Source organism: Perognathus longimembris, chromosome 14 (assembly GCF_023159225.1).
Source record: "Perognathus longimembris pacificus isolate PPM17 chromosome 14, ASM2315922v1, whole genome shotgun sequence".
NCBI lineage: Eukaryota > Metazoa > Chordata > Mammalia > Rodentia > Heteromyidae > Perognathus > Perognathus longimembris.
In genome coordinates, this window is record NC_063174.1 from 7134058 (window position 1) to 7157134 (window position 23077).

The following is a 23077-nucleotide window of genomic DNA, read 5'->3' on the forward strand; positions in this document are numbered from 1 at the left end:
TATAATTAATAATTATTCCTTTGAGTAATGGGAATCAGTATCTGACCTCTTTTAGTATTTATTTGTTTTGAATATTCTTAAGCTTCATGGTAGTGCTGCCTTTTAAATATTTTTTTAACACAATGCTATGAAAGCCATGTTTTTGCATGAAACCTCAGAGTAATCTTTTTTGTTGATATACAGTATTCCATTTACTTTAATATGATTATTATATTATACTATATTCTTTTGACATATGAGTTGTTTGTAGTTTGAGGAAATTACGACTAAAACTGCCATAAACAATCTTGTACATTCTTTTTTTTTTTTTTTTTTTGGCCGGTCCTGGGGCTTGGACTCAGGGCCTGAGCACTGTCCCTGGCTTCTTTTTGCTCAAGGCTAGCACTCTGCCACTTGAGCCACAGCACCACTTCTGGCCGTTTTCTGTATATGTGGTGCTGGGGAATCGAACCCAGGGCCTCATGTATACGAGGCAAGCTCTCTTGCCACTAGGCCATATCCCCAGCCCCAATCTTGTACATTCTTTATGCCGTTTTGGCCAGCCGATTCTCATTTCAGAGATGCCTGAATCGACAATTTGACTCTATGTCCTTGCAGACCCCCTGTCTATGTCCTTGTGGACCCCATCTACGTCCTTGTGGACTCCTATGTCCTCAGCAGACTACTCCATAAAGTCAAAATGCCTCATAGGCTAGAAAATCAGTCTCAATGCCCAACCTTTTGACTTGTGCCCTCAAGAGTGCAATGCAGGCTGGGTTTCAGGGACCACCCCCCCCCCCCCACACACACACACCAGGTTCCCTCTCAAAGGCTAGCTATTCTGGGTTTGATCTACTCCCCAAACCAAAGGAACAGCGGGCAGTTTGGGAGAAATAATTCTTTTTTTTTTTTTTTCCAATTTTTATTATCAAACTGATGTATAGAGAGGTTACAGTTTCATACATTCGGCATTGGATACATTTCTTGTACTGTTTGTTACCTTGTCTCTCATACTCCCCTCCCCCTCCCCATTACCCTTTCCCCCCCTGAGGTGTTCAGGTCACTTACACCAAACAGTTTTGCAAGTATTGCTTTTGTAGTTGTTTGTCTTTTTTTTACCCTGTGTCTCTCAATTTTGGTATTCCCTTTCAATTTCCTAGTTCCAATACCAGTATACACGGTTTCCAATATACTCAGATAAGATTACAGAGATAGTGTAGGTACAACCACAGGAAGGTGATACAAGAACATCATCAATAATAGAAGCTACAGATACACATGGGACGTTGAAAGTAGTTACAACTGTGATATAACAATTGTCTCCATAACATGGAGTTCATTTCACTTAGCATCGTCTTAGGTGTTCATAAGGGTATAGCTATTGGGCCTTGTGATGCTCTGCTATGACTTGCCTAAACCTATACTAATTATTCCCAATAAGGGAGACCATAGAGTCCATGTTTCTTTGGGTCTGGCTCACTTGGGAGAAATAATTCTTACAGTGTGTGTGGTCAGTTCCTAATAAGTTACAGCCCCTGCTTCATGAGACTTCTTCCAGGCTTCATTCAAGGACTAACGCCTACCACCATGGGGCTACTGCTTTTCTTCTCCCGGAGGGTGCCACATCTCCACCTTTACCCCTAATGTCGATGCCCCTTGCCTAAAGGAAGTAGCCAGAGGGAGTTGGCGCCCTTTTTCATAATTAATAAAAGGCTGGAATGTAAGGTCCACCTCTGGGAGGGCTCCATGCAGATGCCCCCACCTGCTTAAGTCTTCGACCAGTACCTGCATTACCTAGGTAACTGGCACACCCGGAGACAGTTGCCTCCCTTTCTCTGAGATCACATCCAATCCGCCTGGCCATACCTCCTGCCTTTCCCCATATAAACCGGCTCAACACGAATCCCCACCCTCATTACTTTTCTTTCTTTCTTTCTTTCCTTTTCTCTCTTACTCTCTCCCTCTCTTTCTCTTTCCTTTCCTCTCTTTTTCTCTTCTTCCTTCCCCCTGTCTCCCTGGGCCTCCATCTTGTGTGGGTGGGCAGTTTGCTTTCCCCCCCAATAAACTCTTCTCTGCCTGAACTATGTGGTGGGTTTCCTTTCTAGGGAACCTTACACTCTATAAAAGAGCTATATTAATTTCTTCATACCTAATCTATACCTAAGAGTGTCATTTCTAGGTTATTTTCTTGTCTGTTACAAGTTTCTAAGCAATTTTCCAAGGTTGCTTTTGGCACTTTAAAATTTTTTTAATTATCTTTAAGTTTTCATTTTAATTGAAGATTATCTTTAGTAGTTGTAGAGAGGGGTTTCAATTCAGCACATCAACTTATGATACAATGCATCTTGATTAGTGTCAAACCTGGTTTTATCACTTTAATTATCAATACATGAGAGTACTTGGTATCTGGTTTAGGTATGTTTTGGTTTCTCATAATGACTTAAAATGCATGTTGAGTATTGCTTCTTGATGACTTGCCTCTTTAGTTTTTTTTTTTTATCCTTTTTAAAAGTTACATTGCTTTCTTTTTCTTACTAATTTGTAGCATTCAAATGTATATATTCCGGATATGATCTTTTTGTATTACTTGGATGTGACCATTTGTGTTATAAATGTTTTCTCAGTCTATGCATTATACTTTACTCCTTTAATGGTATTTTTATGTAAAAAGTCTATCTTTGAATTAGGCCTATCTTACCAAGTTGTTAAAAATTTTCTGTGTATTATTTAAAAATCATTCAACTCAGTTACATTTCTTTCTAGAACCTTAATTATCTCAAGTCTCACATTTAGGTCTATGAGTACTCTTTAATTTTTTGATGAGGGTGAAATAAGGGTCAAGATTAATTATATTTTCCATATGGTTCTCTGGTTGTTTAAATGCTTGGTCATTGCAACAGCTCAGTTGTAAATCATGTGACTAGATTTGTGATCATCATCTTTGGCAGCCATTTCCATGAGCATCTTACTGAGACTTCTTTGTTCTTTCACAGGATTGGTTCTGTAATTCTGTTTGTTCTACTTGCACTAAAGAATTGCATTTCCTCTTTCTTCCTGGTTAGAGGTGTGTAGACAATTTAAACCCATTACCCTTCCTCTCCCACTTTTCTGATACTTTATTTTTTTCTTAGAAAATGCTCTTCATTTTCATTTATAAGAATGTTTTTTGCTTAATAAGTAAAAATAATGACTCATGGCTGTGATTTGTGTGAATTTTGCATGCTTGCCTTTGTATTTGTAATACAATTTGAGAATTTGGAAGGTTGTAGTAAGTTCTTGATAGCAACTTTTAAAACAGTTTTCACTGCTTATATCAGAACTCACAAACTCTGAACAACATATTTAATATGATTAATTTCTCTGTATTGCTGGAACTCATTTTATTCTCAGGCATATTATTAATGCACGGGGAGCTCAGCGGAAAAAATAGTGGAAAATTAAGTAATTTGGAGGCTAGAGATAAGAAGACCCATATGAGGTCTCTTCACTAGAAGCCATAACCCTTCAAAGCCATGATGAGATTTTTGTCACATAAGTTTTGCCTTTTTAAAGATTAAGCTCTATGAGTGTGAATCTTGGGTACAGTTGACTTTGGGAACTTTGTCAATTCCTCTTCCCAGTGCTTTTATTCTATATTGTATTCTTTCATACACTTCTTGGTACTTTGACTTAAATAACATCTTTATCTTTTTTTTATACCCAAAAGACAATGATAATCTGGACAGCAGAGATGTATCGCGTGACATCTGCGGAGAGGAATTAACTTAGAAGTCAAGCATAACATGAAAGCATTTCTTAGTTGATTAGAGATGAAGATTATTTTTCTCCATAAGAAGAAATTATTCCAAAAGAAAGAGGTTTTCTGTTTCATTTGAGCCCTTCTAGTAGTGATTTATAAATAAATATTCTTCAAAAGTATATTTTTGTTGAATATATATGTAATTCTGTCTCATAAAATAAGGTTTCAGGAAGAAAGTGGAGAGAATGCCAGCTATGTAATATATGATTATTTATAGTCAGCCTAAAATTTTAGGCGCTAGGAAAAAAATATTTCTATTACATTTGAACCAATTTGTAAATAATAATGGCTAAACATAGCTATTACTAACCATTTTTTAAAATAAGTTGCTCACGGGGCTGGGGATATAGCCTAGTGGCAAGAGTGCCTGCCTCGGATACACGAGGCCCTAGGTTCGATTCCCCAGCACCACATATACAGAAAACGGCCAGAAGCGGTGCTGTGGCTCAAGTGGCAGAGTGCTAGCCTTGAGCGGGAAGAAGCCAGGGACAGTGCTCAGACCCTGAGTCCAAGGCCCAGGACTGGCCAAATAAATAAATAAATAAATAAATAAGTTGCTCAGAAAATTAGGCTATAGAATGAGGTGTTTATGAATGTGGATATACATGTAAATGTATAAACATGAACAATTTAAGCAGCTGATCGTATGTTTTTTAGAACAGTTGATATTCACAGCAACACCGAGTATAAGCTACAGAGATTCCTATACAGTACCTGTCCCTGCATTAGCATAGCTTCTCCCCTGCAGTGTCCCCCACCAGAGTGAAGTAGCTGTTCCAGGTGCACATACATCAACAGCCACTGCATTATTACCCATAGCTGAGAGGTCAGTCTTAGTCTTGTGTAGTCTATGAGTTTGAGCAAATAGATGGTTATGTGTGTGAACCCTTATATTACAATAGAGAATAATTTCACTGACCTAAAAATCTTCTGTGCTCTGCCTTGTCTTGTTTCTCTCCTCCTCTCCCCTGGTAGCCACAGATCTTTCTGCTGCCTCTATAGTTCTATCTTTTCCACAGTGTCATAGTTAGAATCATTTAGTATGCAACCTTTTCAAATTGACTCTTTCACTTGAAAAGATGCATTCATGTTTCCTCCATGTCTTTTTTTTATGACAAGATGTTTTTATGATAGCATGTTTCTTTTTTGTTATGATTAAATTTTCATTCTTTGGATGTACTATAGTTTTCCATTCATCTAGTAAAGGACATCTTGGCTACTTCTATGTTTTGGCTTTTATAAAGAGAGCTGCTGTAAACATCCATGTACAGGTTTTGTGTTGGCATAAATTTCTGGTTATAAGTAAGATGGGTAATTGCTAGATAATTTAGTAAAAAATATTTATAAAGATATGTATCTGATATACTATCTTCCAAAGTGTGTATGTCATTTTGCATTCCTACTAGCAAGGAATGCAAGTTCCTGTTGCTGTACACAGTCCTGCCAGTATTTGGTGTTTTTAGAATTTTTGTAGTTTGCTTTTCTTTTGGGCATTTAGCGTGGTATTGAAAATAACCTTGTGAAACTGGGTTACCAGTACTTCATGCCTGTAATTCTAGCTATGCAGGAGGCTGAGATCAGACTATCACAATTTGAAGCTAGCCTAGCCAGGAAAGTCTGTGAGACTCTTAATTCCAGTTAATCACCAGAAATGCTGGAAGAAGAGGAAAAAAAGCTTTGGGATAGTGCCCAGACCCCAAGTTCAAGACCCAGGACTGGCACACATATACAAAACATTTTTATTTTACCTTCCTTATTTCTTCTCTGATATTCTTCTTCATAGATCTATAGTATTTTCTAGTCCTCTAAATAAATTTCTCTTAATACTTGTTGTAAGACAAGGTTATAACAAATTCTCCCAATTTTTATTTACCTAAGAAAATTCCCCCACTCTCTTGTGCTTTTACCTGGGCTTGAGCTCAGGGCTTTACACTCTTCCTTGCCTTCCTTGCTCCAGATGTTGCTCTACCATTTGACTCATGTCTACAATCTGGTATTTTGCTTGCTAATTGGAGATAATTTCTCAGACTTTTCTTTTTGAACTTGCTTCAAACCACAATCTTCATATCTCAGCCTTCTGAGAAGCAATCATTATAGACATGAGTCACCATTGAAGAAGATCTACACAGATGAAACTTTTGAAGAAATAGGAATACTGAACAACAGATCCCTCTAGACATGTGTCCTGCTTCATTTGGAAGCATAATTTTGTAAGGTATAGAATTTGAGGTTGATGTATTCTCTCTCTTTTTCAGTCCTTCATACATTTCTCTTTCACTCTCACTTTCTGTAAATCTATGACCTTGTGCATGTGTTCTACCACTGAGCTACATCCTCAACTCATCAGATTGTCTTCTTGCTTATAAGATTTCTGAGAAGAAAATGGAATTACCATTGTGTTTGTTTGCCTTACCAAGATATTTTAATTTTCTCTGACTTCTTTGTTTTAGAGATTTTTTTTTTTTTTTTTTTTTTTTTTTTTTTTTGGCCAGTCCTGGGCCTTGGACTCAGGGCCTGAGCACTGTCCCTGGCTTCTTCCCGCTCAAGGCTAGCACTCTGCCACTTGAGCCACAGCGCCGCTTCTGGCCGTTTTCTGTATATGTGGTGCTGGGGAATCGAACCTAGGGCCTCGTGTATCCGAGGCAGGCACTCTTGCCACTAGGCTATATCCCCAGCCCTAGAGATTTTTTTAATCTTGATTTTTTTTACAAGTTGAATATGAAATTCATGGGTGGCAATAAGGTATTTGTCTTTTTTTCTTTTATCTTGCTCACTATTCAATGACATTCTTTGATTTGGTGTCCCATGCTAATTTGATGAGTATTAATGTTACATTTTTTCTTTCCTTTGCTTTTAATATTTTCCTATTGAATGTATGGTAGAAGTTTAGTCATTATCTCACATTTCTTGGGTATTCTTTTCTGGTGGTTTTCCCTTGGTTTGATTTTGTTTGGTTTTTGGTTTGCTTTTTGGCTTTGTAAGTTTTATTGAGGGGTCATTAAGTCTAGAGATTCTTTTCTCCACTGTTTCAGTCTGTGAATATACCCACGAAGACCATTTTTTATTTCAAACATAGCATTTCTGTTCTTATAATTCTTTCTTAGCATTTCTATTACTCTGATTAAGCTACTTGTTCTCATACTGTCCCCTTCGTTCATTGTAGGCACTAGCCTATTAATCAAGCTTTTAAAAATTCCTGCTCTGATAATGGCAGCTCCTTGTCATTTCCAAGTTCTTTCTCTGGTTCTGATGCTTACTTTTCCTTTCCAAACCGTATGTTGCTCCTTAGTATGTATTGTACTTTTCCCTTGATGGCTGGCTATGCTATACTGTGTAATGTAATGTTTGCTGAGCTGTGGGTGCAGAAGAAACATCTGTTGTCTTTTGAGTAGGTCCTTGTCAGGGATGTGGCGTTCACAAGGGTTTCTCATGCCCTTCCGGCCACTTCTTTCCCACGGCAGGACACATGTCTAGAGGGATCTGTTGTTCAGTATTCCTATTTCTTCAAAAGTTTCATCTGTGTAGATCTTCTTCAAGCTAACACAGTCCTCTAGTGTAATTTTAAAATGACTACTTTTCACTTCTCCTGCCAGAATTGTAAGATTTTTTTCCCCCCTCTGGTACTCACTAGACAATTGGTTTGAGCTCTTGGAAATAAAACTTAGAGTGTGGGTAGTTTTCTATGACTGAATCCCTCTGGAGTTTTTCACCCTAATACCTACCTGTCCACATCAATTTTTGTATTGCAATTTTTTTCCGTTCTTGCCCTTGTTCCCAGCAAGATTTCTGCTTGTGGATTTCTCTGTGGTTCTCTGTACCTACAAGTTGGCCTCTCCAATTTTGGGTATCGTGATTTGCCCTTATCTTACTTCTTTTGTGGATCTAAGAAGAGTTATTGAGTTTTCAGTTCAGCCTTTTCTTTGTTAGGACAGAATAGCAGTTTATAAGTTCCTTCCATGCCCGATCAGAAAGCAGAAATCTCTAAATTGATTTTTAAAGAATAACCTGTATCTTTGTAAAAGAAATTGGAGACAAGCTAACATTAAAAACAAAGTCTCTCAGCCCTATAAAGAAGCTTTTGGCAGAAGAAAAGATTGAAAAAATATAGAGGAAAGGAGCAGTAAAACCATGTCTGAATTTTCATATTAAGGATGTTACTCTGGAATCACAAGCTCTAGAGATCATGGAAAACATACTACTTTTCTGCTGGCATTGTGGTCTCTTTAATTGTGTGTATACATGTGTGTAAACATACATATGTGTTTCTATATACATATGTGTGTGTAAATAATCCAATGCATATGTATTTATATCTGTATATATCCTCATATCTCATACAGATAATTTTACTTGTTATATATGTGTCCTTGCATGTGTACACATATATGTGACTATCCACATGTTGTCTTTGGTTTTTGTATCATTTATTAAGCTATATGCCAGTGACTTTCAAAACTTGGATTTGTTGTTGAAATTCTGATTCATTAGAACTTTAGAGTTGTCTTAGCTTCTAGATCTCTGACAAAGTTCTAGGTGAAGCCATTGGATAACAGAGATATTAAGACTCTAGACTAGTCCTCGGTACTTATTAGGACCATTGGCAGATGACTGTTATCATTCTTAATTCTTAAATCTCAACTTCTATCAGTTCCATTGTTACTAAAGTCTTTTCCACTAATCAATTCCGTGATCTCATTTAGGGTTTGTCTATTGTCTCTAACTCTTGTCTTTATTTGTTATTTACTCTGAATTTCTCACTCCCTACCTTCACTGAAACTGGTAAGAGATCTGACCTCAAGGAGAATTCCAATCCTGGTACAGTATTGGTGAACTTGAAGTTCATCTCTGTCCTTTAGATTCATGCTCACCATTGTCATCTTTGTCTGTCAGCTACCTATGCCTGTATCAACGTTGCAGTTCAGGTTCTCATCTGTTGATGAACATACCTAGCAGAAATTACATCAACAATTGATGCTATCTGGAGATTATGATACATACTCTCAGCTGGGATCTTAATAATTTTTGACCCAAACATTCATTTTTTTTGCATGATAGGTAAAGTTTACCACTACTGAGGAAACACTTTGGAAGACTTGAGATGTATATATGTATACACACACATATATGTATATATATATGTATGCATCTAATGTGACACAAATCATGTAAAAATAAAGCTTTAAGTATTCCTGAAAATGGAAAATTGTGTTTAGTGTTTCATAGCAGTGAATACATGAATCAACCCACTCTTCAAGTGCCCATATGCTACTATTCCTCAGGCTCTTTAGAGTCTTGAAAATGAGAATGGCAGACAGATTTGAGTTTCCTGCATTCACTTCCATACACATCTGTAATTCTTACTTCTTCATCCCTTTTCTTGTTAAATCTCTGTTGTTGTTATGTGCTCCCTAATTCCATTTCTTCCTGACTTCTCCAAGATCTTTCCATGGCTGATAATCTCTTTTCACTGTTTTGACATTATCAATAGGAATTAAGTATGAGAAGCAAAATTAAGAAAAGTTAAGGGGCTGGGGATATAGCCTAGTGGCAAGAGTGCCTGCCTCGGATACACGAGGCCCTAGGTTCGATTCCCCAACACCACATATACAGAAAACGGCCAGAAGCGGCGCTGTGGCTCAAGTGGCAGAGTGCTAGCCTTGAGCGGGAAGAAGCCAGGGACAGTGCTCAGGCCCTGAGTCCAAGGCCCAGGACTGGCAAAAAAAAAAAAAAAAAAAAAAAGAAAAGTTAAGTTTCTTAAATTTAGTAAGATTGCATTCCTTTTTGTTGTTTTAAGTTTTGGTGGTATTGCAATTTGAACTCAGAGGCTTGCACTTGGTAGATAGGCATTCTATAGCTGAGCCTTGTATTCAGCTCTTTGCTGTGCTTGTTGTATTTGAGACAGGGTCTTGATTTCTGGTAGGTATATGCTTGGGTTGCAATCTGTCTATTTTAGGCTTCTACTCTACCTAACAGATGTGCATTACTCTCTTGGTTGAGTTTTGTTTTTTTTTTCTACCTGGATTGGCCCCAAACCATGATCCTCCCAACTTTAGCTTCATAAGTAATAACTCTGTATTCTTTAAGTGAGAATCATTGCATGCAGAATACTTTCTCAACTTAAAGTTTAATTCATATGTATTTTGTAGATTGCTATATTATCTTTATACATGTTATCAAGAAATTGCTACTTTTAGGTATCATACAATTAGGAGTGTCAATTTAAGCATGATAATATGGACATATTGAATAATGTAGAAACACAAGGATTAATGCTTTAGGAGAAGGTTTAGTGATTTTTTTTTTTTTTTGTAAAGAGGTGGCTCATTTCCTAAGTAATTACTGGTTATTTTGTAAAACTCTAGTAAGCACAATAATAAATACTCTTTGAAGGTATCTTAATACTCTGTCTTAATCATTTGTTTTCTTAAATTTTTAATTAATGATACAATTTAACTGTTTACTTTTTTTCTTTTTTTTTCTTTTTTTTTTTTTTTTGCTGGTCCTAGGTCTTGAGCTCAATGCCTAGGATACTGTTCCTGAGCTTCTTTTCCTAAAGACTAGCTAGCCCTCTATCTTCAGCCATAGATCCACTTTGGGCTTTTTTGTAGCTTATTGGAGATACAGACTTTTCTGCCTGGGCTGGCTTCAGACCTTATTCCTCAGATCTCAGCCTCTTGAGTATCTGGCATTACAGCCACTGGTGTGCAGCACAATTTAACATTCTTAAATGCTTCTTATATCCTCACACTCTCCTGTGTATGGTAATTCTGGCTTGGTTGGACAGTGTGTACCTTGAATAATGAGAAAAGTTTCTCCAGGATCAGATAATTTCTTGACATTCTGAGTCTGTGTGTGTGTCTATTCATTTAAAGTTATGATTATATTTCATCTAGTTTTAAAGAAATATAATACAATAATTCTTACTTAAGAATGGCACAAAGAAGACTATTTTTTGAGAGAAGGAGATCAAAGACATAGCAATCAGATAGATCAGGGAAGCTGAACACAACCCCTGCTACCCAGAAGGTAGAAATTGGAGGATCAAAGGTTTGAGGCCAGCAGGACAAAGAGTGAGATCTTATCTTAAAATACAGACAGACAAATAAACAGAAAGGTAGAGGGCTGGGTACAGTGGCTTACACCTGTAATCCTAGTGACACAGGAGGCTGAATTCAGTAGGATCATGGTTTTAGGCCAGCCCAAAGAAGTAAGTTCATGATACTTGATCTCAGTAGAAGAAACTGGGTATGATGGCACATGTCTGTCTTCCCAAGTATGGAAGAAAGCATAAAATAGGATAAGAGTCCGAATGTAGGCCTGGGGAAAAAGTGAGACCCTGCCTCAAAATAACCAGTGCAAATAAGGAGCACCTGCCTGGCAAGTGTGAGTCCCTGAGTTTGAACACTAGTACCACCCAAAACCAAACAAACAAGGGGGTGGGGAGAGAAAGGAAAAAGGTTGGTGACTATGTCATAATTCTATTTCTTACCTTATCCAGTGAAGTAAAATATATTAAATGAATGATGACTTTGCATTTTGATTAGGAAAGACTGAGAAAGAAGAAATATAGTGACAGTTTTTACCAAGATGAAGAGTGTGAGAATGCTGTGTAAATGTAAGAAGAGGAGGAACAGATGGGAAAAGGTAGATTAGCAAAGAAGTTTGAGACCTTATGTCATATATATATATGTATATATATATATATATATCCTTTTTTCAATTATAAAAATGTTAATAGATATATCATCTGTTTGTACATTTTGAGTGTAATAAACAAGCAGTTTGGAAATATGATTATGCATTTTAATAATTGAGATTCACAATGCAGTTTGTCACTAATTTACATTTAAACATTTATGATGACTCTGAGCAACGAAAATTCACAGAAGCACAAAACAATTAATTATATTCCTTTAAAAATAAATGTCAAGAAAAATGTAGTACTCAATTTGTAATTTTTTTCTGTACACAGAATATAATTAATTAATGTATACACTGCATTGAAAGATCATACAAAATCTTGTTTTCCTTCAGGTAAAGTTTAGTCTTCTTTTTAAATATATGCAAATAAACCCAGCTTTTTTTTCCCCAATAGTTCCCGTAAGTTTAAGGTTTTTCTTCCTCTTTCTCTTTCCCTCTCTCCCTTTCTTTCTGTCAAGGTAACTGAAATATATGATCTGTATTTTTTATATTATAAATTATATTTTTGCTTATCCTCTTTCTTACTTTGTAATTTGTTTTTAGCTGGGAGAGCTACCCTTTAAGAATCAGTCATGGAGTCTAGTTAACGGGGGTAGTATTGATATTAGAATTCTTCATATTAAAAAACATGCTATTCTGAAATGCACTTACTGTTAAATAAATTAGTCACCTGCAGCTTCCCACCTGCGGAGTGCCTCCATATAGACCAGTACAGGCATGGGTAAATTCCCTCTGTAGCCTGGGTTTACATATAGGCGGATATCTTCCTGGGATAGTGAAGACTGAATTTGGATGGAGTGGGGACTTGAAAGACACCCACCATGAAGATATTACCCAGAGGAGAACACACGGATTCCTATTATCACTAAGGCCATCTGTGCGTACTAAAGAATGGTCTGATATCTCACAGGCCTCACCCCCTCCACCCCCTTAGTATTAGTTCCTTAGCTCTCTTCGCTTACCAACCATGCTTACCAACATTCAGGTAGCTTAAAAAAAAATCATTCCATCCAGAACACACCAGTCTTACCCATAAACTTTCATTTCTTGATTTGTGAACATTTCTGCTTTTTCAGTTGCTTCCAGGCCTCTCATTATGTGCTGGAAGCTGACTCTGAACTTGTCACTCTGTAAGTCTCTCTGTCCCACAATTGTTGCTTCCCTCTAAGATAACAGGCTTCTTGTCTGTGAAACCGAGACAGTTTTTCTTGTAGGACTGCTAAAGAAAAATAAGATCTCTTAAGCAGGGTGTCCGAGGTACTATTCGCTTGATAATTGTTTTGATCCTTGTTTCTCCTTTGTTCTATAGTCTGGTTGCTTGTCTAGCCCTTCTATTTTTTGACGATCTATTAGTTGAAGTAAGAGAGAGTTAATCTCAGTTAAAATAGTATTTGTTTCTATTCTTTGAAATGCTTTTTTACCTGGCATGTCTTCATTAGTATATGCACGTGTATGTTTCTATGTCTACACATACATACAGAGTATGAGGGTACAGGTAGGAAAATTCTTAAGCAAGAAAGTGAAAATTGATTCTGTCATGGGTTTTCATTTCAGCAAAACACGCATAGGAAATATATAAAAGGATGTTTTAGTTTTATCTTGAAATTATGGCTGTTTTCTTGGTCAGGATTGTTTGTAGACAAACAGTAATAATGACTTTGTAAATCATAACTAGATGATTTTGTTTCCAAAATTTGACCTTCCCTGTGTTTTTTGCATAAGCCAAGTTGCTTAGGCCAAATTCATAAGAATTGTTTTTCTGTTTGTTTTAGTCTAGTTTGGTTTTGGATTTTGGCAGGACTGGGATCAACCCTAAGATCATCCCAGGGCCTCACACGTGCTAGCCTGGTGCTTTTCTACTGAGCTACATCCCTAGCTCTAGGGCACCATTGCTGATTATTTTTTCTACACACACACACACACACACACACGCACACACACACACACACACACACACACACACACACACACACACACACACTTCTGATGGAAGCCCATGTCAAATTATGGAATAGTCTCGCTAAAATTCAAACTTGAACATCTAATATTGAACTGCCAATTTGTAGTAAATATATGAAACAAAATGAGAATGGCATACAAAAGCCCCAGAATAGGAAAAATCTTATAGTATAAACAGCTTAGTTTTCTTTCCAACAAATTGTGAGGAAAAATAGAAAGATAACTAATTGATTATAATGAATGTGGTGCATTTACATGACAAGTCATTTTTTTTGAGAGATACATGCTACAGCACACACACACACACACACACACACAATATGATATATGATGTCTGGGAGGCAAAGGGACTGAGTAAACTTAACAAGCCTGGACATGAAGTTAATGATGGTGAATATTTACTCCTCTCTTTCATACGTGTTTAAACTTTATATAATTAAAAATCAAACAAAACAAAAAAAACATTGTACTTGGACCATAATTCAGTCAATCTTAGCCTTAGGATTTTAACTTATCTGACTAGGACTTACTTTTATTCAGAATTTTTATTATTACTGTTACTTGCTTGTTTTTCACTTCCATCATAGCATAACTTGAATCTGGGGCTGTTCTCTCCATCCAGAACCTTCTTTCCACTGACCTTCACTGTCAAGTCTCACTTGATATTCAGGCATCATCTTAAATGTAACCGCAGAAGACATGGAAGTCACAATCTATATCATTGTGTTTACTTTCATCAGGACATTTCTTTAGATTTGGTATTTTCTTTTTTATTGTTTATTGGTGCTTTCCACCCACTGGAGTATAAAGTCTACAAGGGATGGTGCTGACTTCTTCACTATCTTTTTCACTGTTAAATTGCCAGCACTTCACATTCTTGGCAAATATGGTTAATGTAAATAAATGTGGGTTTTGGTTTTTTTTTAGTGAATCAATGAAAGTTATAAAGCTGTTGACTTTTTAAAAATTTATCTTTTAATATATCAATGTATCTTTTAATATTTCAATAATATATACTACTTTTGCCTAGCAAAAGTATTTAAAATTCAATTGACTAATGTTCCCAAAGGCTTAGTTGTGGTAAAATTAGTTCTGTTAAGAAAGCTTCTGAAAATTTTAGAAAATACATAAATGTCAAATTTTCTCTTAACATTTATTTTAAAATATTTGTATTTGGGGCAATTAATCTAATAACTTGCCTGAGCTATTTTTATATCTAGATAACTAGAGGTTAAGTTTTGTGAGGTTGTATTTATGTGTGATGCAAAAATCTGGCACACACTTCTTGTCTCCTGTGAATACTAATGAAACACATATAATTATATCTTCTGTGAAGAAGGAACTGAGGAGTACTCGGCAAATGCATAGCAGAGATGAGATTGTAAAGTTATGAAACATTTTTTAAATAAACGTACACAGAACCTCAGTATATAGTCATGCAACATGTAATGACCAGGATTTATTCTGAAAAGTGCTCTGTCAGGGGATTTCCTTGTTGTCTATGCATGAAACCTAGCTGGTGTAAGTCACTCAATGTGGCCTCTTGATGCAATCAAGGATGATCATGGTAAAGGGGAGATACATGAGGCGGCCCATGGTTGATAGTCAGTCAGCTTTGTTTCTGTAAATAGGAGTGTACTGTAGAAATGATAGCAAGTATGCTATGGTAAGTCCATAGACCACCAATATGGTCATTTACTACTGTTGTCAGTTATTATGTACTATTCATAGCTATGCTATACTTTCAAGTAACTGGAAATGCAAATGTTTATACATGCATCACCATAGACATGTGGATAATACATTGTCCTAACACATTACAACAGCTGTAATGTCTATAGGCTACAGGAAATTTTCAGCTCACTGTTGTATATGTGGTTCATCACTGACTGAAGCATTATTATAAGGTATGTCACTAAACACATATTGGACAGCTCTCCAGCTTCTATTGTGCTAAGGAAGAAAAGACTTCAGGTCACATTCTATATTGAAAAACGGTAGAGAAAATGGACATCCTTGTCTTGTTTCTGACTTCAAAGGAAATGTTGTGTATATATTTCAGTAACTGTTAGCATTCAAAATAACCAGTTAGGAAAGTTGTTCATAATGGTTATTCTATAAGATGGTGTGTTTCACTAATCAGTTATCTTTCACCTATAGTTTATTATTGGGGATAGAGATGTGGCACATTCATTAATTGGAAGAATTAATATTGTGAAAATGTCTATTATCTAAAACAATTTATAGATGCAATATAATGTCCATTACAATCTCCATGTCATTCTTTGCAGAAATAGAAAAGAAAATCTAAAATTTTATATGGAAGCATAAAAGACCCAAATAGCTAAAGCAATCCTGGCCAAAAAGAGCAATGCTGAAGAAATCACAAAATCTGACTCCAAATTGTACCGTAGAGTCATAGTCAAAAATGAACTAACAACAACAAGAAAGTGAAGCAAAACACACACACACATATGAAGACACATACATTACATACCTACATATTGGCAAAAACACAGACATGTAAACCAATGGAGTAGAAGATCGAGAAATAAACCCCTACAGATGGGGCCATCTGATCTTTCACAAGAAAACAAAGATATGTTGGAGAAAAGACAGTCGTTATGGCTGAGTGTGGGTATAGATAAGTAATGTCTGTTTATCTGAGGGTGGCCACCTAAGCTGATTCTATAACCTGGCTACTGTGAATGGTATAGGGATAAATGTGAGTATTCAGGCATCTCCTATCTATGCTAACGTATATGGTATATACCTAGGAGTAGTACATAGTTGGATATGGTATTTCTCTCTCCTTCTCCCTTTCCCTCTTCCTCTTCCTCTTCCTCTCCCTCTCATTCTCTCCCTTTCTCCCTCTCTCCCTCTCTAACTCTCTCTCCCTTTCTCTCTCTTAAAGAAATTTATGTTTTCCATAGTGGCTGTACTAATTTACATTACTCCAGAAATATACATTCCTTTTCCTCCACATCTTTGCCAGTATTTTTTGTTGTTGCTAATAGTCATTTTGATTGGAGTGAGATGGTATCTTAATGTAGTTTTGATTTGCATTTTCCAGGTGGCTAAAATTGAACAATTTTTCATATTACTATTGGCCATTTGTGCTTCTTAGATCATTTGCCAATTTATTGATTGGATTTCTTGCTTTGTTGTTGAGTTTTTTTATGTATCCTAGATATTTATCCTATATTAGAGGTAAGCTGCGAAGTTTCTCCATTTTATAGGCTCTTTCATCATTCTGTTGGATGTTTCCTTTGCCGTGCAGCTATTAAATTTAATGTAATTGCATTTGTTAATTCCTGTGGTTATTTTACTGAATTTCTAATTAGAAATCCTTGCTTGTGCTAATATCTTGAAGAGTTTGCTCTCTGTTTTTCCATGCTATTTTCAAAGTTTAGGTCTTATATTATGGTCTGTAGTTCATTTTGAGTTGGTTTTTGTACAGGATGAAAGATAATCTACTTTCAGTCACTGTTTTAAAGAGGCTCCCTTTTCCCAATATGTGTTTTTTTGCACATTGGATGAGACTCAGCTGGTTGTAGTTGTGTGGATCTTGTGGGGGGGCGGGCAGTATATTCTTGTATTGGCCTACAGTTCGGTGTTTAATGCCAATACTGTAGGTTTTTGATCCTGTGGCACTGTATTATCTTTTAAAATCTAGTATTGTGATGCCCACAGCATTACTTTTTTTCTAAGGATTCATAGTCTTTTTTATTTCCATGTGTATTTTAGGAATGTTTTTCCCCTAGTTCTGTAAAGAACTATTGTTCTCATTTCATTGAAGATTTCATTAAATCTATAGATAATTTTTAATACTATTGCCATTTAATTATTCCAATCCATGAACATGTTAGAAGTCTTTGTTACTTCTTGAATCTTCTTCATTTTTTTTCTTTATTTTAGAGGTCTTTCACATCCCTAAGTTTATTGCTCTGTATTTTATTTATAATAATTATGTCTTCATATAAAATGTTAATATGCAAATATATTCTGACCTTCTTTGCCTTTTCTGTCTGACTTGAAGTATTTTTGTCAGTGATCAATATATCTGTACTATAGATTCCACTTACCTGGAAGGTCATTTTCCAACTTTTCATTTCCATTTTGTGAGTATCTTTACCATTGAGGTAAATTCTTGTTGGTAGCAGGTTGTTGAGTCTTAATTTTTTTTTTTTTTTTGGCCAGTCCCGGGCCTTAGACTCAGGGCCTGAGCACTGTCCCTGGCTTCTTTTTGCTCAAGGCTAGCACTCTGCCACTTGAGCCATAGCGCTACTTCTGGCCGTTTTCTACATATGTGGTGCTGGGGAATCGAACCCAGGGCTTCATGTATAGGAGGCAAGCACTCATGCCACTAGGTCGTATTCCCAGCCCAAGAGTCTTAATTTTTTAAAAATTTCATTTATCAAGCTATATCTTGCAGCTAATGACCTATTTAAATGAACACCAGGAAGTGGAAACATGTATTGGGGGGAGGGGGCGGAGGAACACAGTAATGGAAGTAGGAAGAGCTAGCAAATGCAATCCCTATATTCAGTATACATTATGTAAAAATTGAACTACATAACTTGAAGGTAGGGTTGGGTGGTAGAAAAATGTAGGAGAATGATGGACATTGGCCAAGCATGCATTGTACTTATAACCTAACATGGAATCTCTTTTTAAAACTACTTTATTTATTATGCCAGTCCTGGAGCTTGAACTCAGGGCCTGGGCATTGTCCCTGAGTTTCTTTTGCTCAAGGCTAGCACTCTACCACTTGAGCCACAGCACTACTTCCAGCTTTTTTCATTTATATGGTACTGAGGAATGGAACCCAGGGCTTCATGTATGCTAGACAAGCATTCTACCACTAAGCCACATTCCCAGCCCACAACCACTTTATAAAATAAAATAAATAATACATTCAGCTGGCTTGAATCTTGCAAATGGATGAAGATAATTTACATTGTGGATTGGAAAGTATGTATTAGTTCCTACTATTTCATTAATTTTTTTCTGTGTTTTAAATAATTTTTATTTCTCCTTTTTTTTTCTCAGAGTTTTGATAGTTTGCTAAATAAATAATTGTTTGATTCTTTCCTAATTCCCATCTATCTACTATTCTAGTGAGATTTGTTCTATTTCATGTTCTCATGTTTATATTTGCCCTGCTTCCTCTTCTGGGTATATAATTCCTTTAAGTATCTACTATAATGCTTGCTTAATGATCATGCATTTCTTTGATATAAGCCTATCTTGGAATGTCTTTATTTCCCCTTCCATTCTGAAGGGTAGCTTTGCTGGGAATAGTGATCTGAGTTGGGATTTATTTTCTTTCAAGGCCTGAATTGCATCATCCCTTGTTCTGTTTTATTTTGATAGCTTTGACTTGATCCTAATCTCTTGATGTTTTTAATAATCTTTTTGTTGTTGTTGTTCTTTTGTCAATTTAACTATTCTGATGAGGAGGCCTTCTATTCTGCCTAAGTCTATTCAGCGTTCTAAATTCATTGTTTCTATGCTTACAGTTATAAGCATACTTACTTATAAGTACTTCATTAATTCCTATTGTGCATAATTTGGTCCCATTGATTTTTGAGTTTATTTTTCTTATTTGTTTTTATTTTACAATCTAAAGTTAGCAACTTTGCCTTCAAGCCTTAAAAGTCTATTAGTGGTGTTATTTGTTGTTTTTGCTGTTTTTGGTTTTGTTTCCTTCAGCAGTGTTCTACCACCCCCCCGCCCCACCCCCCCCCGAAATGCCACAGATAGGGTTCAGGGCTTCGGATATGTTAGACAAACTAACATGTAGCTCTATCATGAGCTATATAAACACATTCTGCCACTGACTTTTTACTTTGACTTATAGTACTTTTCATTTTGTAAGATTGTTGTTGGTAACTTTTTCAGAATCTCTCTCTTTGTTGAATTTCTCTTTTGTACCTGATACTGATTTCCTTAATCTACCCAGCTGTTTATTTGTATCCTCTTCAAATGTATTTATCCTTTAAAGTTTTAAAGATCATCCTTTTGACTTGTCTGGGATTTTATCTACTTGGATATCATTGAAGTCAGATTCTAGAATTACTGACTTTTGGAGGAATCATCTTGCCTTGTTTTTTCACAGTCCAGGAGTTTACATACTGAGATTGTGTAGCTATTGTGATAGAGCTTTCTTTTACTTTTAAGTAAGAGCCTTGTTAGGAAGCAGTGTTCTCTATAGTGTACTCAGGAAAATCTGTGTGTAGTATTGAGTTTAATTCCAGATAGACTTCTTAGTGTAGTTTCTCAGTGGCTTTTCTTTCTTTCACTGTGATTGTGTTTTGAAATGTTATGTCCCGTATCACAGCTTAAGTCTCATAGAGAACTTTTTCAAATTCAGCCAGGTTTTTTGTTGTCATTGTTGTTGCTTTGTTTTCTGTGTTTCTTGTAGTATTGGGGTTTGAACTCAAGCCCTTGCTATTGTCAAGCAGGAACTCGACCACTGAGTCACGCTTCTAGCCCTTGTTGGCACTTACTGTGCCTTTTGCCAGGGCCTGCACCTGGACTGCAATATACTTTTTGGGGGCTTGCCCTTGTAGCTGCCTTTCAAATATATGCCACCATGTCCAGCTTGCATTAAGAATAGAATCTTATGGACTTTTCTGCCCAGGGTAGCCTGGAACTGCAGTCCTCCTGATCTGAGCCTCTAACATATCCTGGATAGTAGGTACACATCTCTATGCCTAGATTTTGATTAAAAAGGGGTTTCATGAACTTTTCTACTTGAGCTGGACCTGAACTGTGATCCTCTTGATCTAAGCCTCTGAAATTACAGGTATGAGCCTGACTCAGGGAGGCATATTTAATGAACCTTTCCGTGGTTATTCCTCCAGGCTTGCCAGCAATGTATGGTCTGAAAAGTTAGGTAGGGTACAATAGCAGTTATGCTATTTCTTTCTGCTGTTAAATGGGAGCGAATGACCAGGAATAGGACTTCAGACCTTTCTCAACTGTGCCAATGTGTGGTCCAGTTACTAGTAGTGGACTTTTATTTCACTTATTCTTTAAGTTTGAAGTATTTGCCAAGATTCAAGTAAAATCTGGTTTGGGCTGGATAAAGGTAGTTTCTTACAATTCAGCTATGTGTGTAGCTCAACAACAAAGAACCTACACAGCATTAAATCCTTAGCACTGCTTAAAACAAATAAAAAACCCCAGCAGCAATAGCCACAACATTGATAATAAGAGAAAAAATGGCATAGATTTAACTAAAAAGATGCTGATTAGTAATGATAAAATTAAAAAAATAAAAACTCGATGAGCAAGGCAAGATTGTAGAGCTGAGGCTTTCTTTGTTGGACTTTATGATGAGGAAAATCTGAGAAATGAAGGACAGACTATATTTGGAAGAGCTAAACTGAGAAAGAACATTGAAACTCACGAGAGAGGAACAGAATAGCTGAAGTATGGTAAAGCAGAAATAGGAAAACTTGGGAGAAAGTTTGCAGCTCTAAACTCTCCCACATATAAGTCAAGCAGCCTCCTCAGCAGATTGGCAAACAGAGTATGGGGACAGATTCATATCTCCCACAAACATCAGATCCCTGTGTGAGGAAATGCTCACACAGGTCCACATCAGAAAGACCAGTCTTTTACTTCCCATATCTCAGAGTGGCAGCAAGTCATCCTCTTGTGGGTGGGCCTCATGCTTCAAACCAAATTACGCAGGGTATCAGATTATATTAGCTACTTGGAATCGAAGCAGTCTGCGGCCAGCTGGGTGCTGAGACTGAGACATAACAGGGGAAACAAAGAATCTGTGTTCACTGCAATATGTGGCAGCCAGCCAGGGTGCGGGTGACTGACAGCCATCAGTAGTGGTCATAGAGAAGGAGAGTATGTCCAGAGGATATCCATCATCGAAAACAAAGCCATTCTACTAGCCTTTGCTAGTAGAATGCAAAGGAATAACTAAAGAAGCTCAAAGAAAATATAAACAGCTAAATTGAAATAAGAAGAAAATGCAGGATATGAAAGAAGAACTTATAAAAGTACAGAAATTCTGAACAAGAATCATAATGAAATTCAGTAAATATAAAGGTCAATAAGATAATTTGAAAACAACAGCACAGTGGCAAGTCTCTCTAGTAGAGTGGGTGGAATTAAAAACAGGATATCAGGGCTTGAGGACAATGTAGATGTATTAGAATAATCAAATAAAGAATTAGAAAAAATAAGAGGAACATGCAAAACCTCTGGAACATAGTTAAGAGACCAAGTCTAAGAACTATGAGCATAGAAAAAGAGGTACAAGCCAAAGGCCTAGAAAACAATTGGAATAAAATAGTGGGAGAAAATTACCCAAATTTTGTGAAAGAAGGCATTCAGGACCTCAACTGTCTAGAGGAGAATAGAATTGCCTTCATACACATCATAGTTGAAACATTAGCTGTGCATAATAAGGGAGTAATACTGCAAGAGAGAAGTACCAAGTCACATACAAGGTAAGGTCATGTGACACATTAACAGCAAGGGAGACATGGAATGATATATTTAAAGCACTGAAAGTAAACTACTGCCAACAAGATTAACCTACCCCAAAAAGCTATCTTCTTTTTTTATCATATTCCATGAAAAACTAAACCAGAAGATACTGAAAGGAATCCTACACACAGAAGAATAAAGGAAAGAAAAGTAAATCCTATCACATGAACAGATAAGCAAATGAAGAGTAGGAGAAAAACCAAATCATACAAAAATCACAAGAATAATTGCGTACATTTCATTAACAGAGAATGTTATGATCTCAATTCTAAAATCAAACGATGCTGGGAAGACTGGAAAATCATTTTAATGTTTCAAAAATTAGCTCCTACAGCTTTTGACCTCCCTCATTGCTCTACCACCCCAACTTGTGTAACTAGCTTCCCAAATTAACTGTTGCAAATGAAAATCTGGCTTCCTTCCCTTTCTTGTCAATAATCCACTTTCCACCACAAGCATCTCTCAGATAATTTGCTTCCTAGGCCTAACCCCAGTGCCCTACTAGCTCTCTAGGCCATCACTGGATCAGTGTGGGACACTTGTACAAGATACTCCCAGAGCTGTGGGTTCAAATGGCTTTATCAAATGGCTCCTTGACACGGTGTCAAAATTATATGTTGGGAGGAAGAAATAATTTGCTCAGTGCCAGTATGCTATGCAGAACCAAGGCTTCTGTCTCTTTATACTAAATGGTACTGAGCTCTGTGCTACTTGTATTTTCTAGATGAATCTCTCTCCCTTATGCGCCCCCCCCCCCCAATTCCCTCTCTTCTACCTCTCTGTCTGCTTCAGCCCAGTGTTTGGTGCTTGAGGGTATTATGTGTTTACAAGTATCTATGTTACAACAGTTATCTGTGGAAGAGTGGCTGCTGCCACACGACTTTGATATTCTCTCCTCTGTAGAAGTGGGTCATCATGGGTGCTTCTAGCTGCCTTCTCAGAATATTCCCCCCTATTATTTCCTATATTAAAAAAAGGGTGTGGGAGAGCCCTATCATGATCCACATATTTTTCTTCTAATTCATGGCATAACCTACACACCAAATTTTGATCAACATTTGTTAAGCATAAATACATCACTATAGATGGAAATAGACCAGAGAAACTTGGTATATCTGT

At 36.7% G+C, this 23077-nt stretch overlaps 1 protein-coding gene across 3 annotated transcripts in view; it reads left to right on the plus strand.

Moving 5' to 3' along the window:
- Window positions 1-23077, plus strand: part of Nubpl (NUBP iron-sulfur cluster assembly factor, mitochondrial) — a 152746-nt gene that overhangs the window by 90636 nt on the left and 39033 nt on the right. The gene's annotated exons all lie outside the window — the stretch shown is intronic.